This window comes from Protopterus annectens, chromosome 4.part1 (assembly GCF_019279795.1).
Source record: "Protopterus annectens isolate FY-2018-M chromosome 4.part1, PAN1.0, whole genome shotgun sequence".
Lineage (NCBI taxonomy): Eukaryota > Metazoa > Chordata > Ceratodontiformes > Protopteridae > Protopterus > Protopterus annectens.
In genome coordinates this window covers 503,425,436-503,441,481 of record NC_056734.1, presented here as the reverse complement: position 1 = coordinate 503,441,481, position 16,046 = coordinate 503,425,436, and the positions used below count along the sequence as shown (strand labels likewise).

Here is a 16,046-nt window from a genome sequence, read left to right as displayed (position 1 = left end):
AGCTGCTGGTTCAAAGGGAGATTATGTTAGAGACTGCAGCATCAAATTCAGGTCTCATGGAGGAGTAAAGTCTTTAAAAGGAGGCTTTAGAAATAGTGTCCCCTTTCAAAAAGGCCTTGCTCAATTTGTGAGAAGCAATGGCCAATCAACCCTGTATAGTAATCTGAAATTGCTGCTAACTGTACCCTAATGGCTGAGGTACTAGCACCATTCTGAAACAGGATGGCAAGGAAATTTAAGATGTGATAAATAGAAGCTGAAAAGGGATCAAGTTTATGTTGCTGAGTCCAGATAGCAAACCTTTTCCATTTACTTGAATATGTTTTCCTTGTTGATGGTTTATGGGAGGACAGAAGAATACATTTTACAGGAGATGACAGCATTGACTGTCTTGCTACTAAGGGAACTAGAGAAGCCAAGCGGTCAAGCTTGAGGTTTGGAATATCTGGGTGTGGCATGCCCGTTGGGGGAGACAGGAGGTCCAGAGTCGACATAGGTTTCATGCTGGTTGAACCAGGTGAGGCCATAGAAAGGGAAACCAAATTTGTCAAGGCCGGTAAGGGGCAATGAAGATCACTGTGTTCTTCAACCTGGCAGCTTTCTGTAGAAATTTTGGAATCAGTGGAGTTGGTGGGAATGCATAAAGGAGACAGGGAAGCCAATCATGAAGTGGAGCATCCCTCGGTGATTGTCCCCCATGGGGGGATTAAGGCAAAGTAGTTACTGCACTTGTTCAGGGGAGAGGGAAAAAGATAGCAGCATGGCTGGCCCCATCAATGGAAAATCTTGTCTGCCACCTTCTCGTTGAGAGACCACTCATGTGGAAGTAGGATGCACCTGCTCAGCTCGTTTGCAATCACATTGGATCTTCCTGGAATGTGCATCACTAAAAGAAACTGATCTGAAGAGATCACCCACTGCCAGTACCTGAGCGCTTCTTGACACAATGGACAAGACCTGGTCCCCTCTTGTTTGTTGATGTATCAGACTACTGTCATGTTGTCCATCTGAATTGCAACATCCCAGAGGGAAAAACATCTTGAAATGCTCGCAACACCTAGAGCACGGCTCTCATCTCTAGGACATTTATATGCAAATTGGCTTCTTCGGGGGACAAAGTAGCCTGGACCATCTTCCCCAGATATAATGTGCCCACCCTATCTGGGAAGCATTCATGGTCATTACGGTCTTCGGCTGTTGAGGAATGAATGGATGGCCATGGAGCAGTTGATCAGACTGGATCCACCAATAAAGATCTTTTTTGCAAGTGTTGGTAATCTTTATTTGGTAAGAAATTGACTGACGGAAGATTGATGATTGAGTAGATAGCATCCACTGTAGGATCTGCACGTAAATCCCGGCCAATGAAACTAAGATCATCACTGCAGCCATGAGACCCAGAATTTGGAGGAGAAGTTCCAAAAACTGGAACAAAATATTTCTACATAAAATAGATTCCCAAGTCATGCATGTCTTCTTTCCATGGCAGATGAAATAACATATTAAAGGAAAAAATAAAGCAGTATGATAGGTACTCCTCATATGTTGAGACAGTCTTGCATAAGCATTTAAAGTCTTAAATATTTACTTATAGCAAAGGAAGTTTTTAAGACAGACATCCCCCATGAGAGGAAGCTATGCTCCAGTCTCAAGAAAGAATTACAGGATATGTTGTTCATCTATCACTCTAGGTAATGATCAAAAACATGACTGTGTTTTAATATTGTTACAGCAATGTTAGACTAATCAGTAATTTTATATCAACACTGCGTAACACTAGAACCTTTATCAGAAGTTCTGTGTGCGTCTAAAATCAATTTCCATCACTGAATGCTTCTAAATCTACTTAATCTTCATCATGGTATTGGGTATTGTACCAATGTTTCTAAACCTTAAGACATTTTATAGTGCTTTTCAATATCCTTGAAATCTTGAGAATATTAGTTTGAGAAAACAAACAGTGTCATCGAGTGCTTCAACTTCCTCGTGCACGGGTGAGGGGTCATAGAGAAATGGAGAAGCTCCCTCCTCTAACTCACAGACCTTATGAATGTATAAAACGATACACTTTTCTTTGTGTGGAATCCCAAAGGATTTTCAAAATATTCAGTCACAAGAATTAAACATTATGGTTCTCGAGAGATAATACCTAGGTAAGATAACAATAAGAATACCTCTGAAATGTGTTGACACTTCATCCTGGCCTCTTCCTAATGAGGCTATGATAAGTACATCTCCCATGCATGGCTGGCACACACAGAAGGCATCCTCACAAAGTGACCTTAATCATTTCAACTAGTTGATCTTAAACAAAAAAAAAACACAATGGCTATACTAATAAGATCCTTCTAGACTGCTGCAAATCAAGTATAAACAGAAATGCCTGGGCCTTTCAGGATAGCACACATTGTATAACAAAAGTGCACTTTATGAATCTTCTCCTGTAAAGTAGTTACAAAACATAGCACTATATTTGATGACCAGTGTAACCAATATAGTACTGTATTTGATTACCAGTGTAACCAAAGTTTTGAACACAGAAACCAAGGAGAGGGTTTTTTAGACAGTACAGAAGACAGTGTGCTACAAATATTCTGGAAACATTTCTTTTTGATATCCTCCGCATTACTGACAAATCCTGCTACCTATAATTTTACCAAGGTTCTTATAAGTTGCCATATTGTCCAAAATGATGTTGCGTACAGCATAAGATAAAAGCAGTTATTTCTACCAAATAGTGTAATAAAGCACTTACTAGTATTGTTACTATCGAGTGGGAAATGCGCGAGGAGTTCGACCTACGGATGTGGAGCATCTCCAGTAGGGCAGGGTCTGACATTGCCTTGTAGGCGAGACATAGCTCATCTCTGAGCAATATGTATGATACACAGTAGAGTGACAGTGATTTAAACCTGTTCGCATAGGATAGGTGTTGGGAGGCCATGGATTCTCTTTGTGAGGTATTTCTGTGGCCTTTCCAGTTGGTGCACGTGTTTGGAGAGGTTCATACCAAACAGGGCATTATACTCAATTATAGGTCTAATAAGGGAGGAGTACAGAGAGATAATAACATTTTTTCTGGATGCAATCCCTTTACTTATGAGATGAACCAAGTAAAAGGCTTTTCTGACCACTGCCACCACATGATGGTCGAATGTGAGACTGTTGTCAACCTGAGTACCCAGGTCTCTCACCAGAGGTTGTGTGTTTAGGGGGGTTGCCATTGATGTGGTAATCAGTAGAGGCCATGTTTTTGCCGAATGATATGATCATACATTTTTCTGCTTTTAACTTAAGCCCATGACTTTGGCCCAGTCATTTGTAGCTGTGAGACCCTATTGCATTATGCTAACATCAATTGGGGAATCAATGACAGCACCCACCATACAGTCATATGCAATCTTAGTCAGCCACATGCCCTTTGTCTTTGTCTGGATCTCTGAGAAGTATATGCCAAACAGTAGCGGTCCCAGGGCAGATCCCTGGGGAACACCACTAGTGACAGGTCTGCTGTTGGAGGTGGCAGCACCTATTTTGACCTTGTGGGTCCTATCTGTGAGCCAGCTGGCCACCCGTCTGACTAGACAGGGATTAACACCAAGTTATTTTAGCTTTTCGATGATGCCCGAGTTGGGGGTTGTGTCAAAGGCCTTGGCCAGGTCAAGGTAAGCTGTATGTACCGACCTTCCCTCATCCAGGGTCTTGGTGACAGTCTCAAAGAAGTCAACTAGGTACAATGGGCAAGATCTTCCCCTGATGAATCTGAAATGGGTGGGGTCGAGTGCTTGGAGATTGCCTATGTTCTTGTTTATGTTAACCTGCAATTAATAGATCTAAAATGTGCAAGGCAATTCTATTTCCAAATGCGAACTATAAAAATAGTAGTTTGCAGGACACAAGTACAGCTTCTGTCAGTTGAACAACAAATACTTCAGTGTCCATGTGCATCAGACTAGTCCTATAATTCTTATGGTTATGGAATATTGCATGCATCAGTATCCTATATTTTACGTTCCAATAAGAGAAAGAGAAACTGCAAAAAGAAACAAAGCCCCAAAATCTGTTCACAGTAATATGAGCAGAATTCCTAATGCATATTTCTGTCCTGCATATTGAAATCTACTTTTCCTTTTTGTTCAGTCTGTTACATATTAGGTTCCCTAAAAGTTAATGAAGTAAGCATGTCCATTTCTCCGTGTTAACTGGCGAGTTATGCTCTCACACACACCAGTTTTCGTTTGCCAGCACTTATGTTCATGAGGATGGAGATGGAAACAGCAGCCCTAGCTTATACTCCAGCAACACACTCTCAATCTGCTAGACAGAAACCTCCATCCTCTCAAATGTTCAAAGGGGGCAGAGTAGAGACGGTAGAAATAAAATCACCAAGTTACCCACCACTGAGTACTGTTGGGTGTGACTGCAGCTGGCTATTAAGTCTATTGTTCTAAAATTGCTGTTACTGATCAAAACTGCACATTTTTTGGCACAAACAGAGAATTAGCTCACAATAAACATACATAATTTAAAAACAGAGAAACAATGTGCGAGAAGCAGATTACACTAAAACATTTCAAAATCAATGAATAATGGTACCACAGTAAATAAAAAGCTAGTATCACACTTATGTTACAACAATGGACATTACCGCAGTTATTCCCCATATTGGTTTAAGTAGTAATTCCAACAGAAGTAATAAGCATGGAGGATCTCTAGGAGAGTGTTCTGGGGTTGAACAATTGGATTACATGTCCCTTTTGAAGGCAGGCATAAAGGAATTTTTTAAGGTACTTGTTTTAAGTATTGATGGAAACTAGGGTATGAGGTGAGCTCTTTTAGGTAGAAGGGGAGAGACTGCCACAAAATGTAAATGGCTAGCGTCTACTTATCCCACAGACTATGAAATTATGTTTGCTTCCTTACAGCTTTTCATTATGTTTGTAAACAGCCACATGGCTGAAAAGGATCTTAAGGACCAGTCCACTCTACATGTTAACAAACCAAGGAAATAGATACAGTACAGAAGATGTGTTTGGTACAGTCTAAATTGTAGGACTTCCTTATGAAATTGAGATGGGAGGTATTGCCAGCAATGCTCAGGGGGAAAGGTTCCTCCCACTGTAAAGTTTCAATAGCCAAAAGTCCAGATTTGTGCTCAATTATATTAACATATGAATACTACATGTTACTGTTGGTTACACAAACCAGCTGTCTTGTGCTCACGGATAAAAACTCCTAGTTTTCCCTTCCTTGTATCTCTTTTGCTGATTTATTTTTCCTTAACTTTACCTTCCTTCTGCTTTTCCTGAGGACGTCTGCAGAAACAGCAGACTAAGCATGGCAGTCCAAAGATCATACAGAATTCCCACCTCTTCCCATATCAATAAAGTCATAATTCCTCCATCACTTCCTGGGTTTGTCTCATGTCCTCCTTTCAGAAGATAAGGCCTAAAACAATTCCAAAATGAACCACTGAGAGGTATCCTTATTATATTTCTGGAACATGTAATTTGGCTCTTCGGTAATCTCCTTAGCTTACCAAGATTCCTCCTAATATCCTGCCAACCTCCTTACTACCTTTTCCAACTTCCTATCAACCTGTTTTGCTCAATACATCTGAAAATTCTTCCAGCAATGCCATAACCCTTCAGAGCCCCCCACATATGTATATATATATATATATATATATATATATATATATATATATATATATGTATATATATATATATATATATATATATGCGTGTGTGTGTGTGTGTTTGTACATTTGTAAACATTTATATATAATGAAAAACTCCAGTAACTGTAATTAACCTTATGGTATCCCACTGTTAATTCCACTGCCTTTTGTTATGCAGTCAACTTTGTTTTTTAAACCCATCTTAACATTTGCATTACATTTTAACAGACTGACCAGAGATACAGGATCATCAAGCCTCTCAGCACTGCAAAATGTTACCTCAACTAGATTCCCCATGCTGGACACTATTACAGCCATTAACAAACTGCATCTGTACCCCCAGGTTTTTTTTTTTTTTTTTTTTTTTACTGTACTTTCATTTCAAAGGACGTTTTTACTGTTTTAAGAAAAAGGAATCCCTTGACTTGTTTATTTACAGTGCAATATTTCACATACTATACGTTTAGAAATGGCTGGATAACAGTCAGTTAATATCTGATGTGAAGTTGTTCCAGCTCTTCTTTCATTCTTACTGATGGGTTCGGAGCCAATCCTCGGCTCTGACTCGGCCAACTGCAAAAGCACAAGGTCTTCAACCAGCTCGAGTCCAACTCCCTATCCCACTGATGCATCCTGATCTTCCCTTAGATCTCGTTTGCCGCTGCAACTTGATCGGACGTCCACCAACTCTGACCAGTGAATAACTTTTCTTCTTTACAAATTACAGCTGTTATATTAGCTAAATTAGTCATTTAGCCATTTTACATAGAGTGTACAGTTTGTATTTTGTATTTAGATCTTTCAATACTTAGATTATATTGTTAATCTTTAGGGCCACTTTTCTTGGGCCTTCTCTTCTCCCTATCTCTAAGCTAGCTTAATATCAGAGAAATTAGTGGCAGTGTTTTTAGGCCCCTTTTTTCTCTTGTTCTTCTTTAGATAAGAATGTGTTTGATATAGCCCTTTTTTCACAAGGTACAGAGTTTTTTTCTTCTTATATTACACTGGAGTGTGTTGCATTAGCCTTTTAGCCCTTCTTTTTTATAGGGCACATAGATATCTTTACTACTGATATTATAGTAGAAGTTTGTGGCCATGTTTTAAGGCCTTTTTTCTTGATTATCATAGACATTATACTGTGTGTGTGTGTGTGTGTGTGTGTGTGTGTGTGTGTGTGTGTGTGTGTGTGTGTGTGTGTGTGTTAGAGTGAATTTGCAGCCCTTCTTTTTATACAGGGCAGATAAATATTTTCAGTGTGAGCTTAATTTCTAAAACTTTTTTTTTCACAAGGCTTTACTAGCTTTTTGTGTGAATCTTTATTGTTACTGGTTTTTGCTGTTATTGGTTTGTTGAAAAATGTCTCAGCAGGAGAAGGAAAAAGTCAAGTCCGGCTACAAAAAATGCCCTAGATGTGGGCAAAAGATGTCCATAACTGATGGACATACTGAATGTGTTTACTGCTTGGGTGAGGTTCACCTGCAAGAATGCTGTTCTATATGCCACTCCTTCAGCTCAAGAGTGTTGCATGAAATAAAGAGAAAGTTAATGTATAAAGGTCTGCTTAAGTCAGACAAACACTCCAAAAAGACGGAACCGAAAAAAATCCATCTACACTGAAGTCAGCTTCTAGTAAAGCTTCAACATTGATTCCACAGCCTTCGGAACTGACTGTCGATATGGTTAGGAGCCAGTCCCCGACCTTGGAGCCGGTATCTCCTACCTTAAAGTTCCCTACATTGCAATCAGTGGCTTCGTCACATTCCTCATGGGCCTCAAGTAGACTGACTGATTTGCCACTCCACCCCCTCTAGTAAAGAAAATCCCAGACATTCCACCCAATCACAGGGACCAAGCAGCCCTAGAGGTCCAAAGGTAGCTGGACAAAAGAGTCATCCAGCCAGTCCCAGCAGACTAGAGAGGATCTGGAACTTACTCAAGGTTCTTTTTATTTCCAAAGAAAACAGGGGATTGGGGACCTATTCCGGACCTAAGCAGACTAAACAAGTCAGTAAAAAAGAAGGCAAAGTTCCGGATGGTCACGCTTCAGTCAATACTTCCCTTTCTTTGGAAAGACAATTAGATGTACTACAGCCCCCAGAGTTTTCACCAAATGTATGGCAGCAGTCACCGCTTACCTGAGATAGTTGGGATTCCAGGTGTTTCCATATCTAGATGACTGGCTCTTCACTGCCACCACTAAGCATCAACTTATTCATGCAAGGGATACAACCTTAGATCTATGCAATCAAGTGGGAATTACCATCAACTCAGAAAAATCTGCCTTATCGCCATCGCAACAGACTGTCTTCATAGCAGCAGAACTAAACACAGTTTCAATGACATTAAGTCTGCCTCCAGAAAGAATTTCTCTCTTATGAGAACAAAAATTAGACCTGCTTCCAAGGAAAAAAGCCCCAGTCTCAATGGTACTCAAACTGCTAGAATTGATGGCGGCAGCAATCTTTGCCATTCCCCTCACTCGAATGCACATGCAAATTCTACAATGGTTCCTATTCTCTCAATGGTCCTTTCAGGAACGTCCAATGTCACACCAAATTATCATAACGAATATGTGCAAGAAGGACCTTCAATGGTAGCTGACATCTCAACATGCATCTTGGGGACATCCATTCTTTCTACCCAATCCCATAGCCACGGTGACCACAGACACTTCCTTGATTGGGTGGATGGGGCATTTTCAGGGAAGAACAGCCCAAGGCACATGGAAGAAACACGAAGCTCACCTGCATATAAATGTCCTGGAGATGAGAGCGGTACTTCTAGCACTGCAGTCCTTTCAAGACTCTCTAACTCTGGGAACAATTGCAATTCTGACAAACATGTCAGTGGTCTGGTACATCATCAAACAAGGAGGAACCAAATCTTACTCGGTATGTCAAGAGGCCGTAAGAGTATGGCAGTGGGCAATCCCCTCCCAGCGCTTTCTGATAGCAATGCACATCCCGGGGAAATCCAATGTGATAGCAGACAAGCTGAGCAGGGCAATCTTACTGCCTCATGAGTGGGCCCCTAAAGCAACAAGTAGCAGAAAGAACACTTGTGTACACTTACCACAAATGTAGATGTTCGGGGTTATCTGCCTCCAGGTAGCCTTCAGCTGGCCCAAATACCAGTCTCTTCGGATTTCTGCATCCGATGTTGTCGCTTCTTCCATGACATCAGGTCGTCAGGGGTATAAAACATGCAGCCAAACGCCATTACCTCAGTTTTTCTTTCCCCAGATGTCAGGTGCCCCACAATAGGAAGCAATTATATGGTATGGAACACCCCCAGCAAAAAGCAAATACACATGATATAAAATATGTCAAACAAGAAGGAAAGATAAAAGTCAAGAGAAGTCAGGGGGCTGGAGTGAGGGTAACCAGGACTGCAACAGTGAATACACTCGAACATCTACATTTACGGTAAGTGTACACAACTGTACTATGTTCTTCACGTTTCACTGTTGCAGTCATCACATTTGGGTCGATTCCCAAAGCTAAGGAAGGGTGGAGGTAGTTAAAGAGCATTAGGGCTAGCAATCAGGCCCTGTAAGACTGCTGTGGCAAATCCAGCTCTGGATTTTGAAAAGATAGGCAGGTGGCAATGCTTGGTGAAAATATGTACAGAGCTCCAGATTGCAGCCTCCAGGGTGACCCTGGTAGGGACTCCCCTGAGAAATGCAGTAGAGGTAGATGCAGCCCTGGTGGAATGTGTTCTTATCCCCTCTGGGGTAGGTTTTCCATGGTGTTTGTAGCAGAAACAGATGCAATGTGCTATCCATTTGGAAATGGTTTGCTTTGAAATGGCCTTCCCCTCTGCCCCTGCAGCAAAGCTAACTAGCAGCTGGTCAGATTTTGAGTGGCTTAGTCCTGTCCAAACAGAATCTAAGCTGTCTGTGTACGGTCGAGAGAATGCAGTATCTTTTCCCCTTTATTCAGAGGATTAGGGAAAAAAGTAGGCAAATGAATGGACTGGTTTAGAGTCGCACTAGTCGCCAACTGGGCATAAAGGATGGATTAGTCCTGAGGGAAACCCTGTCCGCATGGAAGATAATGAAGGGTTGCACTGCCATGAGGGCCTGCAGTTCAGACACTCTTCTTGCTGAAGTGATGGCTAGAAGTAAAGCTGTTTTCCAAGAAATGAATTTCAACTCTGCTGTTGCAGCTGGCTCAAAGGGGGGAAGAGTGAGCTTTTCCAATACAAAGTTAAGGTCCCAGGCTGGAGTGGGAGCTCTCCTTGGGGGGGGGGGGGTCTTACATTTTTGGCCCCTCTAAGGAATTGTTTTAGCAGGGGATGAGAGAAGAGGGGTGGGCTCAGTATTATAATGTGCTGACATGGCAGAGGCATGAATCTTAATTGAAGAGAAAGATAGGCCCTTGTGGAGCATTTCTGTTAAATAATCTAGAATATGAGGTAAGCTGGGTACTGCTGTGCCCATCCCCTGAGCCTGGCTCCAGGAACAGTATCTTTTCCACTTTTTTGAATAGGATTTTCTAGTACTAGGCCTCCTTGCATCAAGAATGACACCCAGCACCTACTTACTGAGGATTGCTAGAGGTGAGCTCAGGGAATTAGCCAGGCTGCAAGGTTCAGGGTTTGTAGCAGAGGGTGCAGAATCTGGCCTGCCTGCTGGCACAGCAGGGAAGGGGTCTGAGGCAGGTGCCATGGTTGTAGCACCGTCAGACTGCGCAAAAGGGAGTACCAGTGCTGGCGTGGCCAGTCTGGTGCAATCAGTATTGTCCTTGGCTTGGCCTGCTTGATCTTTAGTAGAACCTTTGAGGGGAGAGGCAGAGGGGCAAAGGCATAAACTGAGAGGCTTTCCCAGGTAAAGGATGGGGCATCCAATTTCCAAGCTTGACTGTGGGGAATTCTGGTTCAGAATTTGTTCAATTGGTAGTTCTGCGGGAGACAAACAGGTTTACCTCTGGTGGCCCCCATTTGCTCAAGAGCTTGAATATTTTGGGTACCTGTTTCCATTCATGTGGGTCCAAGAGTTTTCTGGTTAGGTTGTCTGCCAGTGAATTTAGATTGCCTGGCAGGAACTGAGCTTGTAGGTTCACTTGGCAGCTCAAGGCTGTTTTGTTCCACAGAGCCATGGCTAGCCTGCAGAGTGGTTAGGAATGGGTTCCACCCTGCTTGTTTATGTACCACATAACTGTGGTGTTGTCTGTCTTTACCAGTAGTTGTCCTGGAAAAATAAGGTCTTTGTAGGCTGATAGAGCATTCTGTACAGCTAACATTTCTTTTTGATTGATATGCAGATTGACTGATATGCAGGTGCATCTGTTTTGGATTCCATTTGCCTTGAATGCACTGTCCTGCCATGTGAGCCCCCCATGCATAGTCTGATGTGTCTGTTGTTAGGGTTTGGGCGGCAGGGGGTAGAGTGGAAGGGAGCCTCTTGTTGTGGTAGCAGGCCTCTGTCCACCAAAGGAACTCTGCCATTAGACAAGGAATGATAGGAATCATTGTTTCCAGGTCCTGAGAATGTTGACACCATAGACTTTTTAGATACCACTGAAGTTTCTTCATATGCAGTCTTGCATATGGAATTAACAGAATGCAAGAGGCCATGCACCCCAGGGCTCGCAGGATATTCCTTGCAGATAGCTGGGTTTTTGTGGCCAGCAGTTTGAAGTACGTTGTCAAATAAACTTGTTTCTCTGGAGTGAGGAATGCCATCTGGGAAGGTGTTCAAGCTTGCTCCCAGGAATACAATCTGTTGGAAGGGTAATAGGTGTGATTTCTTCTCGTTGATGGTGTAACCCAGTGAAGTTAGAAGTCTCTTTACAAATGTCAGGTGTTGTAATAGCAAGCCTGGACTCTGCCTGAATCAGGCAATCGTCCAAGTGTGGGTAAATATGAATATTTCTCTGCCTGCAAAATGCAATGGCTGGAGCTAGGCACTTTGTGAATACCCTGGGCACAGTAGATAAGCCTAAGGAAGTGCAGAGAACTGATGGTGCATGGAGCCTGCCCTGAAGCGTAGGTATTTTCTGCAGGATTCCCTTTATTGGGATGTGCAGGTAAGCTTCTTTTATGTCTAGGGTTGCCAGCAAGGCATCCTTGGCTAGCATAGGAAGAAGCTGTTGCAGAGTTAGCATTTTGAATTTTGGAACCACCAGAAAGGTGTTGAGAATAGGCAGGTCCAAGATAAGATGCAAGGAGTTTTCTTTTCTGGGAACCAGGAACAGTCTTAAATAAAAACCTTGTCCCCTTTGTTCTGCTGGGACAGGTTGAATATAACTGAGAGGATATCTGTCTATACACACTGAGCAGAGTGGAGGAGGGGCTTTGACTACAACTCTGATCTGAGATATAGAAGTATCCTGTTTTTTGGATTATTTATACTGATTGTTTCTAGCAATTTTTATATATATATATATATATATATATATATATATATATATATATATATCACTTTTTATTGCCTGCTGCATAGTTTTTAGTGCATTTTATTGCTATTAACTAATCTGCACGGGTAACTGATTTGTTTGCAGTTAAAAGCATTCTGTGGAGTCTCTTTGCTCCTTTATCTGTTTAAAAACTTTCATTTTGTGGCTTTCTGTAGTGTTTACTGTCTAAAGAGTGTACGTCAATAGTTTTAGTATTGTCCTAGTTCAGATTTGCTGGCTCTGGGCCTGTTTGTCTCTACAGTGATTGTTCAAAGCACATGAACAGGCCATCTTGAATTAGCAGAAGCCTTTCTTTACCTTGGCTAGATTGTGTTAACTGGCTGCTGGCTAGTGGGGCTGGTTCTTTTGTGCTTTTTTTTAAAAAAAAAAGTTGTCTAAGGTTGTATCCTGTATTTAAGCCCCAACTTTGAGAGGATTTCTGACTATACACACTGAGCAGCGTGGAGGAGGGGCATTGACTACAACTCTGATCTGAGATACAGAAGTATCCTGTTTTTTTGGATTATTTATACGGATTATTGTTTCTAGCAATTTATATATAGCACTTTTTATTGCATGCTGCATAGTTTTTAGTGCATTGCTATTAACTAATCTGCATGGGTAACTGATTTGTTTGCAGTTAAAAGCATTCTGTAGAGTCTCTTTCTCCTTTATCTGTTTAAAATCTTTCATTTTGTGGCTTTATGTAGTGTTTACTGTCTAAAGAGAGTGTAGGCTAATAGCTTTAGTACTGGTCCCCAACCTCCCTCTCTGTTTGTGTCTTGTTGTTATACTTGGTGGATTTGCAGCTGCCCACCCCTACTGTAAATTTGATCTGGGACACTCCTCTCAGTCTAGTGTCATTAGCTCATTCTACCTAATACAGAGAGAACATCTGAGAAGGCCTTCTGTTTCTCCTTTTTCCCGATCAAAAAAAAAATTTGCCTGAATCTCCTTGTGTTCCGACTGTGCTTCTCAAACATTTTGGAAATATAGAGTATATTTTAGATCATTTATTATAACTGTAATTGCCTTAATATTGCTACAACTCAAGTGCTCTAGGTTGCACTGCATCTGAATTATTTGCTTGTTTTAGCTGCTTTTCTGTACATATAGACTTCTCTGTATATGTAGACTAGCTACTTATTCTGCTATATTACTGCCTCTTAAATCATTTTTCAGTTGTGCACTTGCCTTGCTTTATTTAAAAAGTTTTAAATTGCTAATTTTGTAGAGTTTTAATTGCACTGACTGTTTAGGACTACACACTCAAGTGTGTTAGCCTTTTCTGTTTATTTACTGCATTATTTCATTGTTTAGCCTATTTTAACACAAAAAAAAAATACTATCTTGTTTGCTCATTTCCCATCTTTCCTAGCCAGTCAATATCCCAGGCTTTGCTCGTCTCAGGACTTCATTTTCTGTGTTCAGAGCTATCCAGACCTTACTGCCTATCTAACGCTAGAGGAGTGGTTTCCAGCTCTGAAATTGTAATTTTATTAGCCTTTTTGGGCTGATTTCTATCCCTTTCAACTTTCTGGCTTAAAAACGTATGTGTTTGCACATTTTTCGCATCGTGCAGCACTGTGAGGCTACAGTTAAACTATTCCAGGTGCCAGAAAGTCTGCACTTCAAATTTTCCCCTTAGAACTAACTGGTTTCTCAGTAGTAGCACTAAAATCTTAACCCCTGTGACCAGCACTTGCTCTAGAACCTGCTGGAAAGCACTAGGAAGCCTGAAACGGATACAAGCACTCAACTCTCCTTGTCAATAAGGAGAAATTAATCGTAGGCACTAAACAGCCTATAGTTGCGAAGTACCTTGCAAAGGTAAGGGAAAACAGCTCTTATACTTTACAAAAAAAGCACCTAAACAGGCATGTCCAAGGGTCAGCTTCTGGTGATTTCTCCTGTCCACCTGGTGAATCTGGGCATACTGGGGCAATGCGACAACTGCCTCATGTACACAGACAAGCCTCTCCTCCTACCACCCAACACTACAACCTGCGAGAGATGCACTTACATAGCCAAACTGGAAGCAAAGCTCTCTCCGGCCAAGATTGTGCTAGACCATCAAGAGGAGAAGGTTAACACCTGCACTACACCTCAAGCAACTCATAGCCCTTCAAAACCCACACCATCAACACCCACACACAGCAACACTAAACCCACATATGCAGAGGCCCTTAACATTAACCTGCCCAAGCAACAAGGACCTCCGTAGCTGAAACGCAAACAAACACCAATCACAAAGTGACACATAGCTCACAACACCAGTGTGCCACCCAACAACAGCCCCTAAGGCAAGACAATGTACCCAACCATATAGTCAGATGTGACTATAGTTAGGCACACTGATGTCAAACTCACCAGGCTGAACAAGGAGAAAATTACAGTCAGCTGCCTGTCAGGTGCCAGAATCTGCCACATAATGCATGCACTCAAGTCACTCCACAACAAGTACAAATACGACTCTGTCATTGTCCATGCTGGAGTGAATGGCTTGAGAAATACCTCCCGGGACTACATGAAAAGAGACATGGAAGCGCTTTTGGATCATGTGGCCCAGGCAGGTATGACCCTAGCCCTGAGAAGCATCCTGCCTTCACCCAGAATAATACCACAGTATAAGGACAAAATGATCGACTTCAACAATTGGCTAAGCTTCTGGTGTCATTCAAAGGGGATCCAGTATCTGTCTGCCTGGGAAGACATGATCGACAAACCACGATGCTTTGCCAGTGATGGTCTGCACCTGTCACCGCTGGGTTCAGGTTACTGGCTAAAGCTCTTGCCACACCTATACTGCCTTTTTTAGGCAATGTTCAAAGGATAAAACCACCACCATAACAGATACAAGCATGCAAAATCTGAAGGTAATGTTACTCAATGCTAGAAGTCTAAACCTCAAAATGCACTCTCTCGAGGCACTCCTAAAAATGGAGAACATCGATATCTGTGCAGTAACTGAGACCTGGTTCAAGGCTCCAGAGAGCACCCCTGCAATACCAGGCTACAACTCTTACCACACCTTTCGGCCACAAAGCCATAACTGAAACACTAAAGGTGGAGGAGTGTCCATATTCACACCTCCAGGCTAGTTGCCCAACATAATGCATCTGAAATTCTCCAGGTGCAACTAACACTAGGTCAGACTGCAATCCAAATTGTAGCTTGCTACAGATCCCCCACCATGCCCCAAGATTCTCACTACACCTTTCTAAACATACTGGAAAATATTAAGATACAACCAAACACCCTAATACTGGGTGATTTCAACTACCCGGCCATTAACTGGGAAAACTACTCTGGTACCAACTCCTTTTCCCAACGGTTCTTGGAATTCATAAAGTCCAATGCCATGGATCAACTAATCCACTGTTCCACCAGGGGCTCCAATATCCTAGACCTGGTCATTACCAACATAGGAGATAGATGCTCCACACCAGTGGTCACCCCCTCATTGGTCAGGTCTGACCATAAGCAAATCACCCTTGACATCCACAATCCCACCACCACCCCCCAGTAAGGAAACCTCCTTAAAAAACTTCTCCAAAGCCAACTTCATGCTACTGAAGTCAGAAGTGACAAACTTCACAACACCCAAGCAGACGGGATCTGAAAGTTCGACTGCAGAATCCTACACTAATTCACTGTACGAGCACATCCACTCATGCATGAATCGTGCCATCCCAAATAGAACCAAGATGCTCTTCTCCAAAAAAGGAAGCCAATCTGGTGGTCCCCTGCTATAAACAAACTATACAACAGAAGGAAGAAACTGTTGCAGAAAAGAGGAAAATCCCAGGATGCAAAACACTCCCTCACCAGCCTCAGTAAGAAGCTGAGATCCCTCATAAAATCCTCAAAAGACAGTTACGAAAATAAAATTGCCAAAGATTCCAAAGACAGCCACAAGGCATTCTATAGTTATGTCAAGAATCTAAACGGCAACGCTCAGATCTGCT

The 16,046-nt window shown here is 42.1% G+C and overlaps 1 protein-coding gene across 1 annotated transcript in view; it reads right to left on the bottom strand.

Annotated features, from left to right (window-relative positions):
• The window catches only part of STK25 (serine/threonine kinase 25), a gene marked incomplete in the record, with an annotated part of 665,014 nt that overhangs the window by 573,199 nt on the left and 75,769 nt on the right, over nt 1–16,046 (bottom strand).